This window comes from Furipterus horrens, unplaced genomic scaffold (genome assembly GCF_987537825.1).
Source record: "Furipterus horrens unplaced genomic scaffold, mFurHor1.1.pri manual_scaffold_1, whole genome shotgun sequence".
Classification (NCBI taxonomy): Eukaryota; Metazoa; Chordata; class Mammalia; order Chiroptera; family Furipteridae; genus Furipterus; species Furipterus horrens.
This window is the reverse complement of record NW_028327171.1, coordinates 57,505,156-57,528,057: the sequence shown is the minus strand read 5'-3', so window position 1 is coordinate 57,528,057 and position 22,902 is coordinate 57,505,156.

Genomic DNA, 22,902 nt, shown 5'->3' with positions numbered 1-22,902 from the left:
TAAATAAACAATTTCTCTTTTTACTCAAATATAATGTTCAGAGTTGTAATTTTGGCGACGGGCAATCGGACCCCTAACTAAAGAGCTTGTGGGTTTGTTTTCAATTGGAGCAGCCCGGGGGCTCTGTAACACACATGCTTCTATGATTTTCTGTAAAGTTCATGTCACTTTACTCATAAAAAATAACAATGAGTCCTTCTGACTTCATTCACTTTAACTCTAGAGCCTGTGAAGTTTTCCTGGATGAGAGGCAGCGCCGTCTGATATTAAACACAAACACCTGGTGGCCAGGCACGTTTGCTAGATTTGTGCCCATCAGTTTCCCAGGTGTAGAATGGGGCTCAGGATACATATATCTTAGGTTTGTCGTGAAGACTACGAATGATGTGTATAAAATGCTCAGCAAAGTGCCTGGCACTTAAGACTTTTGGCAAAGGTAGATCTTGGTCTTTATAGCATCCATTCACTTTTGATAAAAATCTTCTGCCTTGGCTGGTGTGGCTCAGTTGGTTGGAGTATCATCCCATAAAACTGAAAGATGACAGATTCAGTTCCTGCTCAGGACACATGCCTGGGTTGCAGGTTTGATCCCTGGTTGGGCTGCGTACCAGTGGCAACCAATCAATGTTTCTCACATCGATGTTTCTCTCCCTCTCTCCCTACCCCTCTCTAAGCATGTCTTTGGGTGAGGATTAAAAAAAAAAAAATCTCTTTCTTTACAAAAAATAGTAGAAGGTAGAGTCAGAAATATCTAGGTAGTATGGACTTTAATATTCCACCAGAGCTGGGCTTGTGTCTTTAGAGTTTCAGATGACGTTTGCTAAACCACCCTCGAATGATTTCACTGTTAGCACGCACATGACTTTAGAAGGGAGCTAAGATTGACAAGATAGAGATTCATCTATTAAAGCACTGTTTTTACTAAATCAGTTCCCCCCCTTCTGAGATTATAATGAAAAAAGCCTCTTCTATATTCTACATGAAAACCCTTGAAATCACAAAACATTTAAAACATTTCCCCAGTATCTTTTCCTCAGGGTAAAAATAATCTTTATTATGCATGTGGTTTATAGTGTAAAATTATTATCTTTCAGTAAATACTCATTTTCAAAAGCACAATTCAATATAAAAATGCATTTAAAAATGATTACCTCTCATTTTCTCTTCTTCTGAAGTAATGTTTTCTTCTGAATTACATAATATCTAGATATGTGGATAATGAAATAGAAACTCATGATGCATAAAAGTTAGCCAAATAATATGCAGTTTGGGCAAGATAAAAAATGATATACCACTTGGCAAAATCTAATGGAAAATGAAATCTCCCAACCCAGAAAACTTCACAGAAGTGGTAGAAAAAGAGCACATTTTTTATTACTGGAGGAACATTAAATCAGAATGTGACATGAATCTCAAGCAATGTGCTAAGAGATTGAAGAGATAAAAAATGTCATCCACTTATTATACATCTTTTCAGGATAAACCATGCTTAGATTTCAAGTAAGGCAATTTAATATTACAATTTATTAGACATAGTTTATCCTAAACTCACTTCTTAATTGCAGTGACTATAGATGCTGGTTAATTGGTGTTGTACAAAGGAAAAAATATTATCTTTATGACAGGAAGAGTTTTTCAACTGGGAGCAAGGTTGCTACCCTCCCACAGAAGCTGGGAGATACAGGTGCTACATATCTCCCTTGAGATTTAGAATTCCAAGAGATGTCTCCCAGGTCTTCATGAAGGACATTTTTAGGTCAAAGCTGGCAAGAGGCTTCTTTAGCTTCTAAAAAGGTTCACATACACTTCAAAGAGGCAGAAAAGAACTTACAAATACAAATTTTCAAAAGTTAATTTTCCAAGAAATGGGAGAGTGAAATCTCATTATTTTCAACAGATGGAATTGTCTCATTTTTAATTTTTATTTGTCCTTATGTCCTGTAATCCATGTTTGTTATTTGATTTTTGGATTGTATAATTATCATGTAATACTATGAACTAGGGAGGCTCATTCCTGGAAACATGTAACTCAAATAGTCTATATGCCATATAGGGGGACACATGGGAAATTTGGAGAAAGTAATGAAAGAATGTTGGGTATGTTGCAAAGAGACTTTGACACCTGTTTACCCATTAACAAGACAGAATGAGAGGACCTTTATTATAACCTCGGAAGAGTCCGAGCACTCATTCTGAGCCAAGAAGAAGTGAATAGAATAATCTCCACCTCAAGGCAAAGTAGAGCTTTTCTAGACTTCATATTTACCAAATACGTGCCTGCATTTCACCTCAGTGGTCAATTCAACAATCAGATTCTCGGGACTGGAACCAGTTTCCCAGTGGGGCAGTGCCAGGCAGTCATCTCAGCAGCAGTCCCTGAATTTGTAGCAGTTCACACAGCTGTCAGGCAGTTATGTTCCCCAAAGATAACAACTCACATTCAAGGAGATGGGACCCAGCTGGGCACATGTGGGAGAGGAATTATTTAAAGCTTCTGTTTAGAAGCTTCACGCCTCACAGGAGAGAATATCTCAACTATATAGCATTGCATCCAGAATCCTTGAAATGGACTATTATAAGTGTCACTGAACCCAGAGAGGTTAAAACTGTGGTGTCTCCATCAGGAACTTATAGTTCATTTATAGTTTCTTCTGGTCCAAAGCAATTTATTAAACAGAGGTCATTTTTGTAATAAGCAATGTTTAGTAGTATATTACAGAGTAGACATGGTGCATTCAACATGTCTATAGGGTTAAATTGAAAGTGAAATGGCAGCAGAGAAAGGGCTTATGGTAACTCCTGGTCCACTGTGATCTTAAGCAAGTTCTTCAACTGCTTAAATCTAAACTTTCTCATCTCTGAAATGGAGACCATGTTCTTATCTTGCAGTATAAGCTGTGTGGATGTAAGGAGACAAAGTGGGAGAGACTATTAGTCATCAGGTATTATTCGAAGCTGTCTGTGACAACCTCTGAAGTTAGATTGTTAGCGCTTGTCAGTATAAAGTCCTGCTCTCTAGAGGATGGAAACAGTGGCCACTCTCAGATCTGGAGCATGCCTCTTAAAGGTTTAGTCCCATAGCAGAGTTGTAACAAAGTCTTGGTTAAGAACTGACTTGGACCTCAGGTTTCACTTGAGTGGTGGGCAGGGTGCAAAGCCAGGGGTGATAGGACTCATTCTAAACCCTATCATGGGTAGTTGAATAGAAGTCATGTAATATACTTTAAGTAAACATGAATCAAGGTAAAGCAATAATAAGTGTTAATGTTTCATAGTTGTATAGTGTGTGTGTGTGTGTGTGTGTGTAGCATGGCCTGTGTTCATTTGTGTTTACTCTCATTGCACCTGCTTAGGCTTTAAAATATTACTCTCTTTTCTCCCACCGCTACCACCAACCTCACTCATTACAGTGCTTCTCAATCTTCAAGATTTATCTTATATCTCACAGTCTATTAAAAATCATGTCCAGCTATCTTAGCTAGTGTTGTTCTTCTTGCCTCTAAACTTAACACCAATTATAATCACTTCATTAAATCTCTGACTTATGTCTGTCAATTCATATTTGTTAAAGCACAGGAATGTCTTTGCAATACTTTGCTTTCTGTTAAAAAAATTCAGTATTAAAATTTGGTGATTGATTGACCAAAGGTGGTTCAAGAAAATACAAAAGAGAAGAATCTGTGAGTCCTTAAGCAGGTGATTTCCTCCTGTCCCAAATTAATAGCAGGCTGAACTAAGAATTGGGTTCTTTCTTGAATTTCTTGAAATGTTCCCAAATCCTGTTAATTTTTTATGTTGAATTGCATTGTTTGTTCTAAAGTGTAAGTTTCATCTCATTACTCGGTCCCCTGTCGTCTTTTCCAGTGCTTCTCAGTGGTAACTCTTAATAAACGTTTCTTGCACTAGGGTTTCCTTTTCTCCACATCCTCCCCAGCACTTGTTGTTTGTTGATTTGTTGATGATGATCATTCTGAGGTGTGAAGTGGTATCTCATTGTGGTTTTAATTTGCATCTCTCTGATGACTAGTGATGTTGAGCATTTTTTCACATGGACCCTCTGTATTTCCTCTTTGGAGAACTGTCTGTTCATGTCCTTTGCCCATTTTAAAAAATATGTTTCATTGATTATGCTGTTACAGTTGTCCCAATTTCTTTTCCCTCTGCTCCCCTCCACCGAGTGACACGCCCCCTCCAGTTGACCCCTACCTTAGTCCATGCCCATTGGTTGTGTATATAGTTCTTCTCAACATTTTCCTGTCTACTCCACTCCCTCTTACTATGTTTCTCAATTCCTGCCTTATCTCCCTCCCTCCCCCCCATTCCCCTCCTCACTAACTTTCCTATATGTTCCCCACACCTATAATTCTTTTTCCCGTCTCGCTGCCTACTTAGTTTGCCATTGTTTTGATTCCCTAGCTTCTATTGTTGGTTGTTGTAATACAGTTTTCATTTTAATATTCATAGTTTTGATCCTCCTTCTTCTAAACAAGTCCCTTTAACATCTCATATAACAATGGTTTGGATCTGATAAACTCCTTCAGTTTTACTTTGTCCTGGAAGCACTTTCTCTGCCCTTCTATTCTGAATGACAGCTTTGCTGGATATAGTAATCGTGGCTGTAGGTTTTTGCTTTTCATTCCTTTGAATATTTCTTGCCAGTCCCTTCTTGCCTGCAGAGTAATCAGCTGATAGTCTAATTGGGACCCCTTTGTACATAATTCTCTTCTCTCTTGCTGTTTTTAAGATTCTCTCTTTATCTTTAATTTTTGACATTTTGATTATAATGTGTCTTGGTGTGGTTCTCCCTGGGTCCAGTTTATTTGGAACTCTCTGTGCTTCTTGGACCTGCAAGTCTATTTCTGTCCCCAGTTTAGGAAAGTTCTGCTTCATTATTTTTTCACATAATTTTTCAATTTCTAGTTCTTCTTCACCTTCTAGCAACCCTATAATTCAGATATTCACTCTCTTATAGTTGTCCCAGAGGTTTCTGAGCCTCTCCTCATTTTCCTCACTTTTTGTTTCCTCTTTCTGCACTGGTTTACTGTTTGTTCCTTCCCTATGTTTTGATTTGTTGATTTGATCCCTGGTTTTCTTTCCCTCACCACTTGTTTCATATGTGTTTTCATTCATTTCAGCAGGACTAGCCTTCATTCCTTCCCTGTATTGATTAAGTCCTGCTGTTATTTCTGTAAGCTGTCTTATAACTATAGCTCTGAACTGAGCCTCAGAAAGGTTATCTATTGGTTCGTCCATTAATTCATGTATTTGCTTTCTGGTCAGCTGCATGATTGGGATCTCTATCATTATCCCTGCCATCCTGGCAGCTTTTTGTTTCCTATCACACCTCCTACGCTAGAGGGGGTGGAGCCCCATGCACTCGTCACTAGCAAGCGACCCTTCTCACCACACTGTGGCGCTTTGCATGGGGGTGAGGGTCCAAGATGGGTTCCTGGCATTCACTCTCTGCTGAGAGACCAGAAGCCTCCTCCTCCATCCCCACACCCTCTGGGCCTCACAGTCCAAGGCAATGGGAATCTGCCTTCCCTGGTCTTGGAATTGCAAGCTGACGGGTTTGGTCTGCAGCTAGGGGTGCTCCCAGCCGCTTCTTTCCTTCCCTTAATTATGAGTGTCTGTGCTTACCGAAGTCCTGCCACCCATCGCTGCAGTTGCCACCACTGCAAGCACAGCTTGACCTCTGCACCCTGTCTTCGCCCCTCCTACCCATCTGGATGAGTACCGCTTGTTTATAACTTCATATGTTGGACTTCCATGTAGCTTTATTTTTCTGGAATTTTTGGTGATTTCTGGGTTTGTGGTAGTTTTAGTCCTTCTTAGTTGTGGAGGGAGACACAGCATGTCAGTCTAGGCCTCCATCTTGCCCGGAAGGCCCTTTGCCCATTTTTAAATTGGATTGTCTGTCTTCTTGGTGATGAGTTGTATAACTTCTTTATATATTTTGGAGATCAAACCTTTGTCTGAGGTATTATTGGCAAAAATGTTTTCCCATAGGGTTGGTTCCTTTTTCATTTTGCTGATGTTTTCTTTAGCTGGCAGAAACTTTTTAGTTTGATGTAGTCCCATTTGTTTATTTCCTTTATTTTCCTTGCCCTAGGAGACATATGGCGGCCAGGAGAATGGGACAACTGTAATAGAAAAACAATAAATTAATTAAAAAAAACTCTTCATGCAAATTCAGCCCTTCAGGGTTCTGGGGTCATGCAGGAGGTCTGTCAGAAAACTGAGCCTCCCTCGCTGAGAAAAATTACAAGGTTTGTCTTGTTATAATTAGACCCTATAATTCATATGCTATCTTAAACATTGGATCCGTGTGAATCTTCACACCTAATAGTTTATCCAGCTCTTATCTCTCTCTTCCCTGAAGTATGAGGACTGTCCTGAATCTGGTGCTCCTATCAAGATCCTCCCTTCACTTCATTCTTGTTAGCACCATTTGTTCTGGACTTTTCTTCTTCTTTTGAGGTGCCTATCCTCATACCTCAATTTGTCACATAATTCTGTCTTGCAATACTAACTCCTTTTGTAGGTTTAATTACTCATTAGTCACATTAAAAATAATTATCTTATACTTTCTTTTGCTTCAAACTTCTCCCACTCTCATTCCTTCACCCTCACTGTCAGCCGATTTCAAGTCATCCTTCAGAGGGGAAAGAGTGTTCTCTCATTGTCCAAGTTCAAATATACAAAACTAGAGTCATTTCAGTGTATCTTCCCCTTCTTCCCACCTATAACACTGAAGGCAGTGCCCTTCCTCATGGTCTATTATGCTTTGCATGGTTTGCCATCTGCTTATCACAATTTCCTTTTATTGATATTCTACTAAGTACTCTCTACACTGTAGCTTCTTTCTGGAATGTTTGTCCCTGTAGCCTTTGTTGACTTCCTTCTTCCCGTTTCAAACTACCTCAGGGACATATTTCTGACCACCCAATCTAAAGTATGTCTCTCAAAATGATTTATCTCAGTCTATTATTGATTTTCTACAAAGTGTCTGTACATTGTCAGCCTCCTTCAGACTGTAATTCTTGAGGGAAGAAAGTATGTCTGTCGCGTAGGCCAGTACCTCTGGCCTGGTATATAAGTGTTCTGTCAATATTTGATGAGGCCATAAGTGCAGTTTCCAAACTAAAGTGTGAACTTGCCCTCACTACTTTCTACCCTTCCCCAATTCAAACAGGCTCAGATATATTGACTCTTAACTAAATATTTGGCACACTGTGTTCTTTCATATGGAGATGACTTTAGAACACCTTAGGGCCACCAGAAATTTGTATATAATCAATCAGCCTGTCCAGAGACTACACATATACTCCATTACCCAGATACCTCATGCACTCACAGTTCCCAGGCCTTCTTGGACTACACATTTGGAGCCCTTCAGAAGGGGGATTTTTTTAACCTGTATTCGAACACTTGTTACAGAATTTTTACCATGTGCTCAGATGCTGCTTTTTAAGTTGAAGCACTATATGTACTCCCAGCTTGAACTGCTTGGCTGAGTTTATTGGGCTCAGTCTCTGAGCAAGTCAAGGGTCTCTGAAGTGGTGTGGCTTTGCCTCATTCCAGCTCTTGTGGTTAAGGTCCACACATGTTCCCTTCAGGATACATTGGCTTACAAGTATTATTTTGTTTATTGGACAAAACAAAGATATAGGAAAAAGAAAACCCATACTATTTTAAATTATGTTTTCCAAATCACAGATTATATTAAATTGTAGCAAGTCACTAAAAACAATCTATTATAATAATTATTGTGACTTACCAGCTCTTCAACATAATATTTATATTCTATTTCTATAAGTTAATGTTAATGGTTAAGAGTGGTAAGAGAAAGACTAGTGCTTCCATAAAGCTGCAAATATTAATTATCTTTTGGTGTAGAGAACTTAGGCTGGCCTTGAAAATACAGTTTTACTTCTTAGTTTTTTTGTATGTATGTTTTTATTTTGGCTTCTTAAGAAATTAAATTCAGTAAAGCAGCTTATCTATCTAGAAACAAGAAAAGCCATAAACGCTCTCTCTCTCTCTCTCTCTCTCTCTTTTTTTTAAGTTTCTATCTTATTATTTTATTGTCGATCTGTGTGGCCTTAAACTTCAATTTGCTGGATGGAATATAAAAACAAACTAAGCATACAACCAGAACAGGAACAGAATCATAGGTATGGAGATCATTTGGAGGGTTATCAGCTGGGATGAGGGAGGGGAGAATGGGGGAAATGGTGCAGGGATTAAGAAGCATAAATGGTAGGAACAAAATAGGGGGGTATTAAGAATAGTATAGGAAAGAGAAAAACCAAAGACTTACATTCATGACTCATGGACATAAACTAAGGGGGGTGGGGATTGCTGAAAGGAAAGGAGGTACTGGGCAAAGGGAGGCAAAGAGGGGCAAAGGGAGGCAAAGGGGGAATATTGGGACAAGTGTAACAGCACAATCAATAAACTACACTTAAAAAAAAAAACAACTCCTTTTTGTTTTTCTCAAGGCTAAATGAACTGTGAATTTTATTCCAGAGAAACATTGCTCACTCACATAATCATAGTATGACTTTAAGAGTGTCAGCATATTCTTTTTTTAAAGTATATTTTATTGATTATATTGTTACAATAGTTTCAGTTTTTTCCCCTTTACTCCCCTCCACCCAGAACCCTCCCATCCCCAGCAATCTCCCCCCCCAAGTCCATGCCCATGGGTTGTACATACAAGCTCTTCCGCTTCACCCTTTCATATATTCTTCTTTTTTAAAAAAATAAATGATTAATTAATTATTTTAACAATAAAAAATAACAATCCCTCCCTCTCAGACTTAAGACCCTTTATAATCTTATAAAGGACAATGGGCGAAGGTCTCGAGCTCCTCTAGCTGCTTCAAGCTGGACATGGTCATCATCCTACCTATCCTTGGGTCCAGAAATCCCTAATAAGAGTGGGAGTTTGGAGGGGAGGGTGGCCTTTCCACTCAAGGTCATTTGGCTGTCCCTGGACAATGGCGTGCTTGGTTTAACAGGCTGGCATCCTTGTTGTATTCTGGGGGCAACAGATTTGGCAACAGGGTTAAAAGGCATTATCCAATCCATAACCACTAGATGACATAAGGCAGGGATTAATTTTTCAATGTCCCACATTAAGCATATTCTTCAATGTTTTATTAATCACTGTTGGCTGTACACACATGCACACACACACACACACATACTATAAAGTCACTTTATTAAGACAGAAAATATTGAGGCAAAGGTATGGACAAAAGGAACATATTGCATATCAACAAATTTCCTTTCCTGAATATGTTTCACAAACTAATGAGATATATGCAAGGACTTTTATGACTATCACTACATGAATATTATGAATCTAATGTAGGTACTGGGCTAAATTATCCTGTTCTATGATTCTGATAATTAAAAATGTGTGGCAATATTATTTCATAGTAACATAGCTTTTTTTATTTCAATTAGTGAGGGAGTTTTCAGTAATTGCAGCCATTAAACCCAGAGCAGATGCCCTTTTTTGAAGCCATGACACACGCTGGTAAGAAAATGAATATTCCAACTTGATCAATTCAATTCAACTAAAAAAATGTTCTCTTGTATACTTGAAAGTTGTTGGAAGTATATCTTAAATATTTTTAACACACAAATGTGTGCATGCAGTTAAGTATGTGAGATGATCAGTGTGTTAATTATCTTGACTAGGTGTTATTCCACTATGTATATCAAATAAGTATGTTGTACACTTTAAATATATACAATTATATTTGTCCATTATGCCCCAGTAAAGTTACAAAATGTTTCTCCTATGATTGCTAATTACAGGGCTTTTAATTTCCTTTCTTGTTAGGTAAACCTGATGCTGTAGTTTTCCCCATAGCTCCAGACAAGATAATAAGATTTTGAGATTAATTTCTTCTTTAACATAATGTTCTTTAGGAAGTGTTTCTAAAGACACTGATTCTAGTGGGCTATTTATGTCTCCAAAAGCTTTTTCCTTTGTAGTTTCAAAATTGAGCGTAGTTATGGGCTCATGTGGATGTTTTACTCTTATTGGAGGATAATTTATCTTTCATTTTTTGAAATCTGATTGAAGGACTGAACTTCTTACAATACATAACAGCTCAATATAATGAGGTTTTATACATTGTATGTGTCTTAACATAACTTATTTCCCCATATATCTGAATAAAACAATGTCTATAGCAAACGAAAACAACTATTTGTGCCTTGTCTTCTGTCCCATGCACTCAGAAAGTTATCTTACTGGTAAGAGGAGATATAGAACAAAATATTGAGATTTTTGTCTGTTTTCACCTTGAAAGTCCTTTAGACAGGAAAACCTTTATGTCGTCTATACCTGAAATTGATAGAAGGGAAGATTTTATCTAAAGGCTAGCTGTTCCAGTTACAGAGATTTCATGGAAATCCCACCATTAATCAGGAATGCTGATGATCAGTTCAGACATTGAGCAAATGCCCTTGACATCTGTTTCAAAGTTGTTTTTACTGGACTGATGGCGCTGTATCCTGAGAAGAAAGCTGCAAAGATATACAGGAGGATTTGTTAAAGCCAGAAATGTTTCTCATAAAGTTTTAGAAAGTGTTTGAAAAAATTGATGATTTGATTCAAAATAATTTTCAATAAGTTTACTACTGACTCAGTAAATTTAGCAATTTGAAACTAAATAAGTCACAATACTTCAAATCAGAAAATATTATGACAATTACTTTGAATTATGTACAGTACAGAAACAAAATGGTTCATTAGAATCAAGCTCAATGGAAAAAACAGAAAACAAAAACTAATAGCTTCAATAATGATTCTACTGCAAAGAGTTACATAAATAAAACCATAAAAAGCTATTATAATAAAAAAAGCTAATGATATTTTACTAAATAAAACTATATTTGAAAACAACTTGCAGCTCATTTAGAAAAATATACCACACAAGGTAAATTTTAAATACCAGTCTAAGATTAATTGCAAACATAACTTAGTTTTGATTTGGGTGAAAAGTTAAGCCTTAGAGCATATCCCTGACATATTCCATTTCCACCATTACTGTACATTCACATTCTTCTCTACTTTTCTCTCATCTTCATGATCATGATTTTGAGAATTATTTTTTTATTATGGAAGGTAATATATCAAAGGTAAAAAACCCACATGTCTCTTCTCTAACCTGTCCACCATCTTGGTAATAGGATCTTATCAAAGTGAAGACTTAAATATATCACAGAGGATTTCTTACATCAATGAATTCTCCTTTGACTTCAAGAAATTAAAAATAATTTCTCCTCATACCATTTAGGAAATAATTACATTTGCTGTTTTATTGTTTACTGTAGAATGGAAAAAAAAAACAACAACTGTCTCACTTCAGAGGGCTATGAAGTATGAGAAGCAGGTGGAGACATGAGTCTCTCTCTGAAATGACATCACAAAGTTACTCACATACTCTATTCCAACAGAACACAAACTCCAAGTCAAATTCATCAGCAGAATAATCCTTGAACTGGATTAGTTCATGTAAATTCATGTTGAAAAGCAAAAACAAATATAGATACAAGTATAAATATAAATGTAAATACTTCAGAATTTAAATCTTAGACATAAACAAGTTTTGTGCTGTTAGTTACTGGAACTTATAAATTTTCCAATATTATAAAGTTTGTATATAATGCTGCAATGAACATGGGGTACATATATCCTTTTGAATTTGTGTTTTGAATATGTATATAGAAGTGGAATCCCTGGGTGATAAGGCAGATTCATTTTTAATTTTTTGAGAAAACTCCATATTGTCTTCTACAGTGTCTGCACCAATTTGCATTCCCATCAACAATGTACTGGGGCTTTTGGTCAAGATGGCAGCATAGGCAAACATGGCCCATCTCTTCACACAACCACATCGGAACTACAACTAAAATATGGAACAACCATCACTCAGAATCTCAGAAATCGAGTTGAATGGAAGTCTGACAACTACAGAACTAAAGAAACCACATTAATCCTGATGGGTGAGGCTGGTCCCTCACCCACTTATGGTGGATAACAGTTCAGGGGGGTTATCTTGGGAGCAAGGAGTCCCAGCCCCACACAAGGTCCCCGATCCTAGGAATCTAGTTCCAGGAAGATAAATTCCCACAACTGGCTGGAAAACCAGAGGGGATTGAGTCAGTGGAAGAATCTGCTGGAGCTCCAAGTAGTTCCTCTTAAAAAACCCATACATGAACTCACCTACTCAGACTTACTCCCTCTGAGCTCCAGCACCAGAGCATCAGCTTGAAAGGCACTGGTGGTTTACAGGGAGAAACTGAAGTGTCTGCTATCAAGGCAGGCAAGAAGAGACCATTGTCCCTTTACTAAACTCTCTCCCAAAAGAGCCGAGAACCTACAGCATATCTGAGACTCCATCAACCTGGCTAACACTATTTGGCTTGCCTTGGAGATCCCCAGAGACTCTGCCACACTCAACTTATGGGCCCACTGAAGCTGTTTTATCCATAGTAATGGCTGGTCTTGATTCATGCTTCACGACTTCCTAAATCCTCTCAACCAGGTAACAGCTGACCTCAGTAAGCCCCAGGTCTTGCATTAGCAATAACAAGCTTAGATTCACAGCTTGGCTTTGCCTGGGAATCTTCAAGCCCAGGACAAGTAGCAGCCATCAAAGATTTCTCTATAGCTCAGGCAGGGTGGCCCTGGGAAAAACACAGGTGGGGGCTGACCTTGACCGGCACCACTAAGGAAACACCAAGGCCAGCATATATAGTGGACAACTACAGGACACAGTGTAACACCACCACCCTGTGCCAGCATATTTGATTCTCCATGAAGGGCGGAGGTTGGTGATAACTGGTCAGAGTCAATCCTTGCAGCTGACTGGCCTGGGTTAATCCCTCCCATTGATCTGCCAATAGCAACCAGGGCTCAACTACAAGAGGAGGGTGTACTCAGCCCACATGAAAGGTGCACCTCAAGTACTCAGCTTGGGTGATAGGGGAGGCTGTACCACTAGGTCCTACAGGACACCTTCTGTATAAGGTCACACTACCAAGACAGGGAGTCATAGACACTCTACCTAATACATAGAAACAAACACAGGGAGGCTGCCCAAACAAGGAGACAAAGAAATATGGCCCAAGTGAAAGAATAGATCAAAACTCCAGAAAAATAGCTAAACAAAATGGAGGTAAGCAATCTCTTAGATGTAGAGTTCAAAACATGAGCTTTAAGAATGCTCAAGGAACTTAGTGAGGATTTCACAGCATAAAAAGGATCCAGTCAAAAATGAAGGATACATTAATTGAAATAAAGAACAATTTACAGGGAAGCTATAGTAGGGTCAATGAGCCATGAGTCAAATCAATGATTTGGAACATAAGGAAGCAAAAACAACCAAGCAGAACAATAAGAAGAAAATAGAATCCAAAAAAATGAGGATAGTATAAATAGTCTCTGGGACAGCTTCAAGAGCAGACAAAGAGCAATAAATTGGAAATCTATTTGAAAAAAAAATAAAGAAAATTTCCCTAATTTTGTGAAGGAAATAGATGTGCAAGTCCAGGAAGCACAGAGAGTCCCAAACAAGATGGATGCAAAGAGGTCCACTCCAAGACACATCATAATTAAAATGCTAAAGGTTAAAGATAAAGAGAGAATCTTAAAAGGAGCAAGATAAAAGAAGTTAGTTATGCACAGAGGAGTTCCCATAAGACTGTCATCTGATTTCTCAAAAGAAACTTTGCAGGCTAGAAGGCATTGACAAGAAATATTCAGAGTCATGAAAAGCAGGGATCTACTGCCAAAATTGCTCTACCCAGCAAAGCTATCATTTAGAATCAAAGGCACGTAAAGAACTTCCTAGACAAGAAATAAATAAAGGAATTCATCATCACCAAAGTATTATTATATGAAATGTTAAAGGGACTTATTTAAGAAAAAGATCAAAACTATAAACAATAAAATGGCAAAAATGCATATCTATCAACAGTTGAATCTAAACAACAATTGAGCAAACAAAAAGAACAGAAGAAGAATCATGGATACAGAGAGCATTTTGATGGTTGCCAGATGGGAGGGGTGTGAGTGGGAATGGGTGAAGAAGTGAGAGGATTAAGAAATACAAATAGGTAGTTACAAAATAGCCATGGGGATGTAAAGTACAGTATAGGAAATGGAGTAGCCAAAGAATTTATACACATGACCCATGGACATAAACAATGTGGGAGGGTTGCTTGAAGGAGGGGGGTGCTGGGTCTAGAAGGGCAAAGGGGAAAAATCATGACAACTGTAATAGCATAATCAATAAAATATAATTTAAAAAGAAAAAATAAAACAATGTACTAGGATTCCCTTTTGTCTACCTCCTCACCAACACTTCTTTGTTGATTTGTTAATGATTGCCATTCTGATAGGTATGACATGATATCTCATTGTGGTTTGAATTTGCTTGTCTCTGATGATTAATTTGTTGAGCATATGTTCATATGTCTGTTGGCCATCTGTATATCCTTTTTGGAGAAGTGTTTATTCAGGTCTTCTCCTCTTTTTTAATTGGATTGTTTGAATTTTGGTGTTGAGTTGTGTAAGTTATTTTTACATTTTTTATATTAACCCCATATTATATTTTATCACTGATGAATATGTTCTCCCATTCAGTGGGTTGTCTTTTCATTTTGTTTATGGTTTCCTTTGAGGTGCAAAAACTTTTTAGTTGATTTAGTTTAGTTTTATTTGTTAATTTTTTTTCTTCATTTCCCCTGACCCAGGAGATATATTAGAAAAAATATTTTATTTGTTAATTTTTTTCTTTGTTTTCCCTGCTTGAGGAGATGTATTAAAAAATATTTTATGTGTTAATTTTGTTTTCCCTGTCCCTTGCCTGAGGATATAATTAGGAAAAATATTGCTACTAGAAATGTGTGAAATTTTGCTATCTATGTTTTCACCCAGAATTTTTATGTTTTTTGACCCTTACGTTTAAGTCTTTAACTCATTTTGAGTTTATTCTTGTGCATAGTGTAAGAAGGTAGATTAGTTTTATTTCCATACATTTATCTGTCCAATCTTCTCACCATTTATTGAATACTGTTTTTTTTTATCCCATTGTATGTTCTTGCCCCCTTTGTCAAGTATTAATTGACCATAAAGGAGTGGGTTTACTTCTAGGCTCTCTATTCTGTTCCATTGATCAATATGTCTGTTTTAATGTCAGTACAATGCTATTTTGATTTCTACAGCACTGTCGTACAGTTTGATACCAGGGAGTGTGAATCCTCCAATTTTGCTCTTCTTTCTCAAGATTTCTGAAGTTATTTGGAGTCTTTTGTGGTTCCATATAAATTTTTGGATTATTTATACTAGTTCTGTTAAATACACCATTGGTATCTTAATAGGAATTGTGTTGAACCTATAGCTTGCTTTGGGTAGTAAGGACATTTTAATGATGTTAATTCTTTATATCCATGAGCACCATATATGTTTCTACTATCTGTATATTCTTCATTATCTTTCTTCAGTGTCTTATAATTTTCTGAGTATAGACAGATCTTTTACCTCCTTGGTTTAATTTATTCTTAGGTATTATATATTTCTTGATGAAATGGTAAATGGAATTGTATCTTAGTTTCCCACTCTGATAGTTAATTTTTAGTGTATAAAAATGCAACTGATTTCTGGATATTTATTTTGTATCCTGTTACTTTACTAAATTCTTTCGTCATTTTTATTGTTTTTTTTCTTTCTGTAATCTTTATGGTTCTCTATTCTGTCATCTGCAAATAATGACAGTTTTACTTCTTCCTTTCTGATTTGGTTGCTTTTTATTTCTTCTCATCTGATTGCTGTGGCTAGGACCTCTAGCACTATGTTGAATAAGAGTGGTGAAAGAAGATATCTTTGACTCATTCCTGATCTTAAGGGAAACACTTTTAGTTTTTGCCCATTGGGTATGTTGTTGCAGTGGGTTTGTCATATACCACCTTTATTGTTTATATATGTTCCCTCTATTCCCACTTTGCTGAGAGTTTTTATCATAAATCGGTGATAGATTTTATAAAATGCTTTTTCTGCAACTATTCATATGACCATGTGGTTTTCATTTAAAGATACTCAAGCAACTAAATAGAAGGACTGTATGCAGCCCGATATTCTTGCAGCATTATTTATAACAGCCAAGGTTTGGAAGCAGCCCAAGTGTCCATCATAGATGAGTGTATAAAAAAGCTGTGGTAAAATTACACAATGGAATACTACTTAACTTTAAAAAAGAAGGAAGTCTTATGCTTTGTGACAGTGTGGATGAACTTTGAAGGTATTATGTTAAGTGAAATAAACCAGTCAGAGAAAAAAAATACCATGTGATTTCTCTAATATGTAGAATCTAATGAACAAAATGAACTAATAAGCAAAAGAGAGAGAGGGTCAAAAATAGAGAGCACACTGACATCTGCTGGGGTGGGAGGCTTGGGTGCAGTGATGGAGGGATTGTACAAAAAAGAAAAAAAAATAGAAGAGAACTCATGAACACAACAACAGCGTGGTTGAGGAGGGTATTGGGGGGACAAACGGTGATGGAAGGACACTTGCCTTAGGGTGATGAACACACAAAATACAGTGTACAGATGATGTGTTATAGAATTATGTATCTGAAACCTATATAATTTTGTTCACCAGTGTCACCCCAATAAATTTAATAAAAAGGAAAAAAAGTTTTCACAAAAATGTAGTATCAGATTTGATAGCCATATTTATGTGGGAGAGTGGGCAGGAGCAAGTATTCTTGAGATTTTTAGATTATTCTAGTATCAAGGCAAAGGATAGATCAATTGTACTGCAGAGACAAATATACTATTTTTGTTTGAAGCAATTTGTGTGTGCATGCAAATGCATGTGTGTATAAATCCATTAAGTGGAGATATTTCAGGTATATGTAGTTAAAGTCATGAGGTTGAAGAATGAAGACACCTAATAATGCATGAATGTCTCTGGACTATAATGACACCTGCTTGGCAACAGAAAACAGACTTTTGGGACTTTGCTGGTGAATGTGACAGAAATATATATTTATTTATTTTTTTTGCTTAATCATTTAAGCAAAGAAAATTGGAGTCCAGTCAGATGGGGCACGTAAAGCTAAAAAGCTCAAAGGACTTCTGGCCAAGATGGAGGCGTACACAGACATGCTGCATCTCCCTCCACAACTAAGAAGGAACACAACTACCTCAAAACTAGAGACAACCAGAAGTTCCAGAAAATAAAACTGCATGAAAGTCCAGCAAATGAAGATATAAAGAAGAAACACTTATCCAGACAGATAGGAGGGGGGGGAGCCAGGGGGGAGAGGATGCAGTGTGCTGGTGGCAGCAGCGGTGACAGTGGCAAGCCTGCAGAAAGCGCAGTTGCACATTTTAAAAAGTCAGGAGGGACACCTGGGGAGCATTTCCAGCTCCTCACCAGACCTCGCAGCTCACGGTCCCAGCACCAGGGAAAATCAAGCCTCATTGCTTCTGACTGTGCAGACCAGTGGGGGTGGGGGTGGAGCCAGAAACTGCCGGTCTCGGCATAGTCTGCTTGTTTAAAGGGAGGGACCCCACAGTCCTAGAACGTCTGCAGACCCATCCACTCTGGGAAAGAGGTCAGAGTAGCAGCTAGAGGGGTGCTAGTCTGGTGTAGAAGTAGGAGAGGTGCCTGCAAAAGGGCTGAATGCTGGGCAGGTGTCATTGTTCCCTCTCAGACCTCTCCCCCACATACAGTTCCACAACGTGGTGAAATAGGTCACCCTGTACTGACGAATCTCTAGGGCTTCACTCCTTACAATGTAACAGGATCGACAGCTCTACCTGGGGTTCAGAGGCAAACAAACACAGAAGCCTGTCAGAATGAGGAGACAGAGAAGTATGGCCCAAAAGGGGAAATGGATCAAGGTTCCAGTGGGAGAACTAAGCAACAAGGAGATAGCCAACCTAACAGATGAGGAGATAGACAACCTAACAGACACAGAATTCAAAACACTGGTGATAAAGATGCTCACAGGCCTGACAGATATGCTTGAGTACAGCAAACACATAAGAGAAAAAGTGAAGGCTATGCTAAGTGAAACGAAGGAAAATCCACACGAACCCAATGGTGAAGGGAAGGAAATCAGGGTTCAAATCAGTAATTTGGAACATAAGAAAAAAACAGTCAACCAGTACAGACTGAGGAAGCAAGAATTGAAAAAAACGAGGAAAACTTCCCAAATTTTGTGAAGGAGATGGACATACAGGTCCTGGAAGCATGGAGAGTCCCAGGAGGGGGTGGGGGATTGGACCCAGAGGGGACCACAAGAGGACATATCATGATTGAGATGCCAAAGGTGAAAGATAAAGACAGAGTCCTGGGGGCAGCAAGAGACAAGAGGAGAGTTGCCTACAGGGGGGTGTTCCTATAGGACTACGAGCTGATTTCTTAGAGGACACTTTGCAGGCAGGAAGGGACTGGCAAGCAGTATTCAATGTGATGAAAGGCAACCTGCAACCAGAATTACTCTATCCAGCAAAGCTATCATTTGGAATGGCAGGACAGATGTAGTACTTCCCAGACAAGGTAAAGCTAAAGGAGTTCATTATCAGCAAGCCATTATTATATGAAATGTCAAAGGGACTTCACTTAAGAAAAAGAAGATCAAAACTATGAACATTAAAATGACAACAAACTCAGAACTATCAACAACTGAATCTAAAAAATAAAAACAAAATCCAACTAAGCAAACCAAAATAGGAACAGAATCATAGGTATGGGGATCATTTGGAGGGTTATCAGCTGGGAGTGGAGAGAGGGAGAAATGGGGAAATGGTGCAGGGACTAAAAAGCATAATCGGTTGGTACAAAAGAGACAGGGGGAAGTTAAAAATAATACAGGAAAGGATGAAGCCGAAGAACTTATATTCACGACCCATGGACATTAACTAAGGAGGGTGGGATTGCTGGAGGGAAGGGGAGTACTGGGCAGAGGGGAGCAAAGGGGAAAAATATTGGAACTACTGTAACAACATAATCAATAAAATATATTTAAAAAACAAAGCTAAAAAGCTCAAAATGTCGGGGTTTAATATTAGAAATTTAATTTAAATCTCAATGATGTTGATAAGGTAAGATATATTTGTGGGTTATATGAGATTTGTTTCAAATACTAAACCACCAAATCCAAACTCTAAGAGTGATGCACATAATTCTTCAGCATTTTTTCAGGAAAATCACAAAGAAATGTAGAGAACAAAGCCAGCAATGACTTTCACTTACTCCTTTACTGTGTTTTTCTTCTATTTTAGTGTGGTGGCTTTCTGACATTTTCTTTTTGAAACTTATAATTTCTGTTTACTAAAATGATAGATTTTAAATGAGTCAAGGCCCAAAATTAGCAAGAAAGGGCAAAGACTAAATGAAACTTTCCATCTCTTTCTTGTGATTTGAAATATTTCCCATCAGATCATCCATCTCTTCCTTTATTTTCATAAAGATAGACCCAAGAAAGAATATTTTGATATAGTATTTAATCTGCAAGTAAACAGTGATTTTAATAAGAATGCAACCTTATATTTTCTGCATTATGAGCTATAATGTGTTTATAGTTAAGTTGCTTTAAAGTGGTCTCCTAAGACAGATAACAATAAAAAAGACTATTGTTATGACAGCTTCAAGAGCAGGATAAAAAAATCTGTTAATGCAAACATTTTTTAAATAGATAATCCAATCTTTTCTAAAACTTATATTACAAATCTTACTAGTTTCTATCTTTCTCAATTTAATTTTTAGTTGGCTAGATTTAACAATATTTTTTGTTACTTGGGTAGTAAGTAGAAGGAAATACTATCTCAACCTAACCTCAGTTCAGTAGGATAAATTTCTTTCCCAACAGCATAGATAGACTTTATAAAGCATCACCTTTGTGAACTAATTATAGCAAACATTTACTGAGTGAACATTTACAACCCTAGGCACTGGGTTCAGACAGATTAAGTCATTTAACTATTATGACAAGAGCAGGTGCTATTAACATCTTACATTATGAATGAGGAAATCTAGTTATTGCTTAAGTCAATAGTTCTCACACTTGGAGATGTAGTCTAATCACCTACAATCTATTAAAGAATAAGAGGCCTAGGCTTCTTGAAATAGAAAACGGTCTGGACCTTTGTCATATTACCCAAAATCCCATGGTACTTCTGAATGCCACCAAAGTCATAAAACCACTGGTTCAAGTACCTTGCCTAAAATAAATAACAGACTGATATTTACACTCTTATTGATTAGATGCCAATAATTTATGCTTTTAACCAACAAGCTATACTATATCTAACTATATTTATTCTCTCAAATTACTAGAATGTCCATATACTTTCTAAAATATCAACTATCTGAACAAAAACAAGCAATGGTCTTTCGTAGTATAGGTTTTTAATTGCCTCTATTACTAAGAAGTGTGCTATTGATATTAGATACAAACATAACAAATATATATTATATTGTGGTGAATTGTCCCAGCAAAATGTTTTGCAGAAACAGGATAGAGGTATTTCAGAAGTCATTCCTGTATTGGAAATGTGGTTAAAGTTGAATTCCGAGTTGCCTTCAAGCTGTCGGGTCTACAGGCTTATGAGACTATACACAGCATTTCCCAAGCATATCATACAATAAAATGAACTTTGAATAATAAGCTGCCCTTAATCACTGGCCATTTCAAATAATCTGCACTACTGCATTAAGAGCATAACGTAAAGCTAAACATTAGAAGTAATGGCTTAACGTGGAAGCCCATCAACTTTGCAGCTTTTATTCTAAATCTGTTTCTTAAACAAGGTAATGGAGCAGCTGCCCTGAACCTTGCAGCTAACTATTCCCTCCAGGAGAGACACTGAAAACAGCTACAGATATAAATTACGGTTTTCTCTTTCTAACTCACAAGATTTTTTATTTTTCCTTTTCTTTTTTTCCTGTGTTTGGAGTAGGAAACGATTTTCAGACAGTTTGTGAGAAAGTCCTGAAAGTGTTCCGAGTTATATTTATGGACATATGGCTGTAGCGCCCCCTGCTGATGACGTCTGTAATTAATGTTCGTGCCACGCTCACCTCAGCATCCAGAATTCCTCCAGCCATTTCTTTCACTGGTGACAGAGAAAAATATGCGACTTCGACTTCTCTTATCCTATCATTAAACTGTTGTCAGGTTTTCTTTGAAACTCTAAGTGCTCTGTTTTCATTAGGTTATTGTCAATTTTCATGCCCTATTCAAAATTTGTTCATTCATTCATTCATTCATTCAACAAATATTAAATTCCTTCTCTAACTGGAGGTATTCTAGTTGCCTGCGATATAGGAATGAACAACAAAAAAAGCTTCTTCCTCATGGGGTTACACACTGGGGTGGTGGAGAGAGTTGATAAAGATAAAAACAGAGAGACGGGAAAGGTAAATGTATAGTATGTCAGGTGGTGACAGCATTATGGGAATAAAATAGAAGCAAGTTAATAGAAAAAAAAATGCAAGTGTGGGCTGGAGAGTCTGTTTTTTATGGGTGATCTGTATTTTGTGGTATTTTCCTGCCACTCTTTCAGAGAGTGCACTAAACACAAGCAAAAGGAGAGGGTATATGCTTCATAACACAGCTTCTGTTGAGAAAAATGCACAAACTGCATCTACGGGACTTTACCTCTGTCACAAAGACTTCAAAGTTTTCCCACAGTAAGTAGAGTAAAAGTTAGTCCTGTGCAGACATCAGAGCACAAAGGGAGGCAGTCCAGGTAACTTCAAGGGAGAGGTGGAGTGGGAGATGTATCTGCACGGGCACGTGCAGAACACATTTCTAGACAAACTTTTATATTCAAAATAAATGCATCAATCTTTGCCTAGCATCAGAACTACATTTGAAGCAGTATTTGAGACCAAGCTCCTTTTATATTTAAAAAAAATTTATACTGAACACTGTAACAGTGATACAGAGTCATAGATGTTTGCACATGAAATTTTATAATCTGAAAGCATGTTATTACAATCTTATCCTTAGCATGGCCGTGTCTGCACAATGGTGAGGGAGAGCTTTGTCCCTGCTTCCAGTCCTTGCGCTGAGACCACCCAGGTAACTATGGCCTCACTCTAACCATCTCTGCTGGTCAAAGCATAGAGACTACTTGTCTGGAGCTCATATCATATGAGTCAAATCTCAAAGCAATGGGGTGGATAACTGTGTTTTCAGTTACGTTAAGCCAGGAAAGAAAAAAAAAAGTTGAATCTATTAAAAAGTATATGTTAATAGAAAAACTGTTAAAAAGGGTAATCATGAACAGAAAGATGGCAAAAGCCTGGACATTGATGGCCGTTCATTCCTCTGTCTCTTTTCCCCATTCCTGCTGCTCCCAAGGTCAAACCCCAACCGTGAATCAATCAAGGTTTCTGCCTTCTCAACATCTATACTCAAGCTGCTATGTGTTCTCAAGAAAAATCACACACTTTTAGTGGATTGGGAATATGACAAATTCATGATCCTTAAAATGACCATGAAAAATGGTCCTCAAAACAGCCTGGGAAGTTCCCACTGTGTTTCTAGTCAATCCTCTCTCTTATTTTTAACCTTGATTTCTTTCTTCAACAGCTGTACTCATCAGATGTTATCACAAGCTTCCCCTCAGGATCAGGGCTCCTTCCTCATCACAGGCAGGAGATAGAGGCTGCCTAGTTTGTCCTTCCCTAATCTTCCTGACAGCTGGGTTGCCTTCAAAGGTATTAGCATCTGCTAATCTTCCTTAACCTTTCTCTTTCTGTGCAGAGGCCTTCATCCAGCTGTTCAAGGGTGATCCTTTCACAGCCCGCCCATGCCCTCAGTGACATTGCTACATCATTCTCCCACT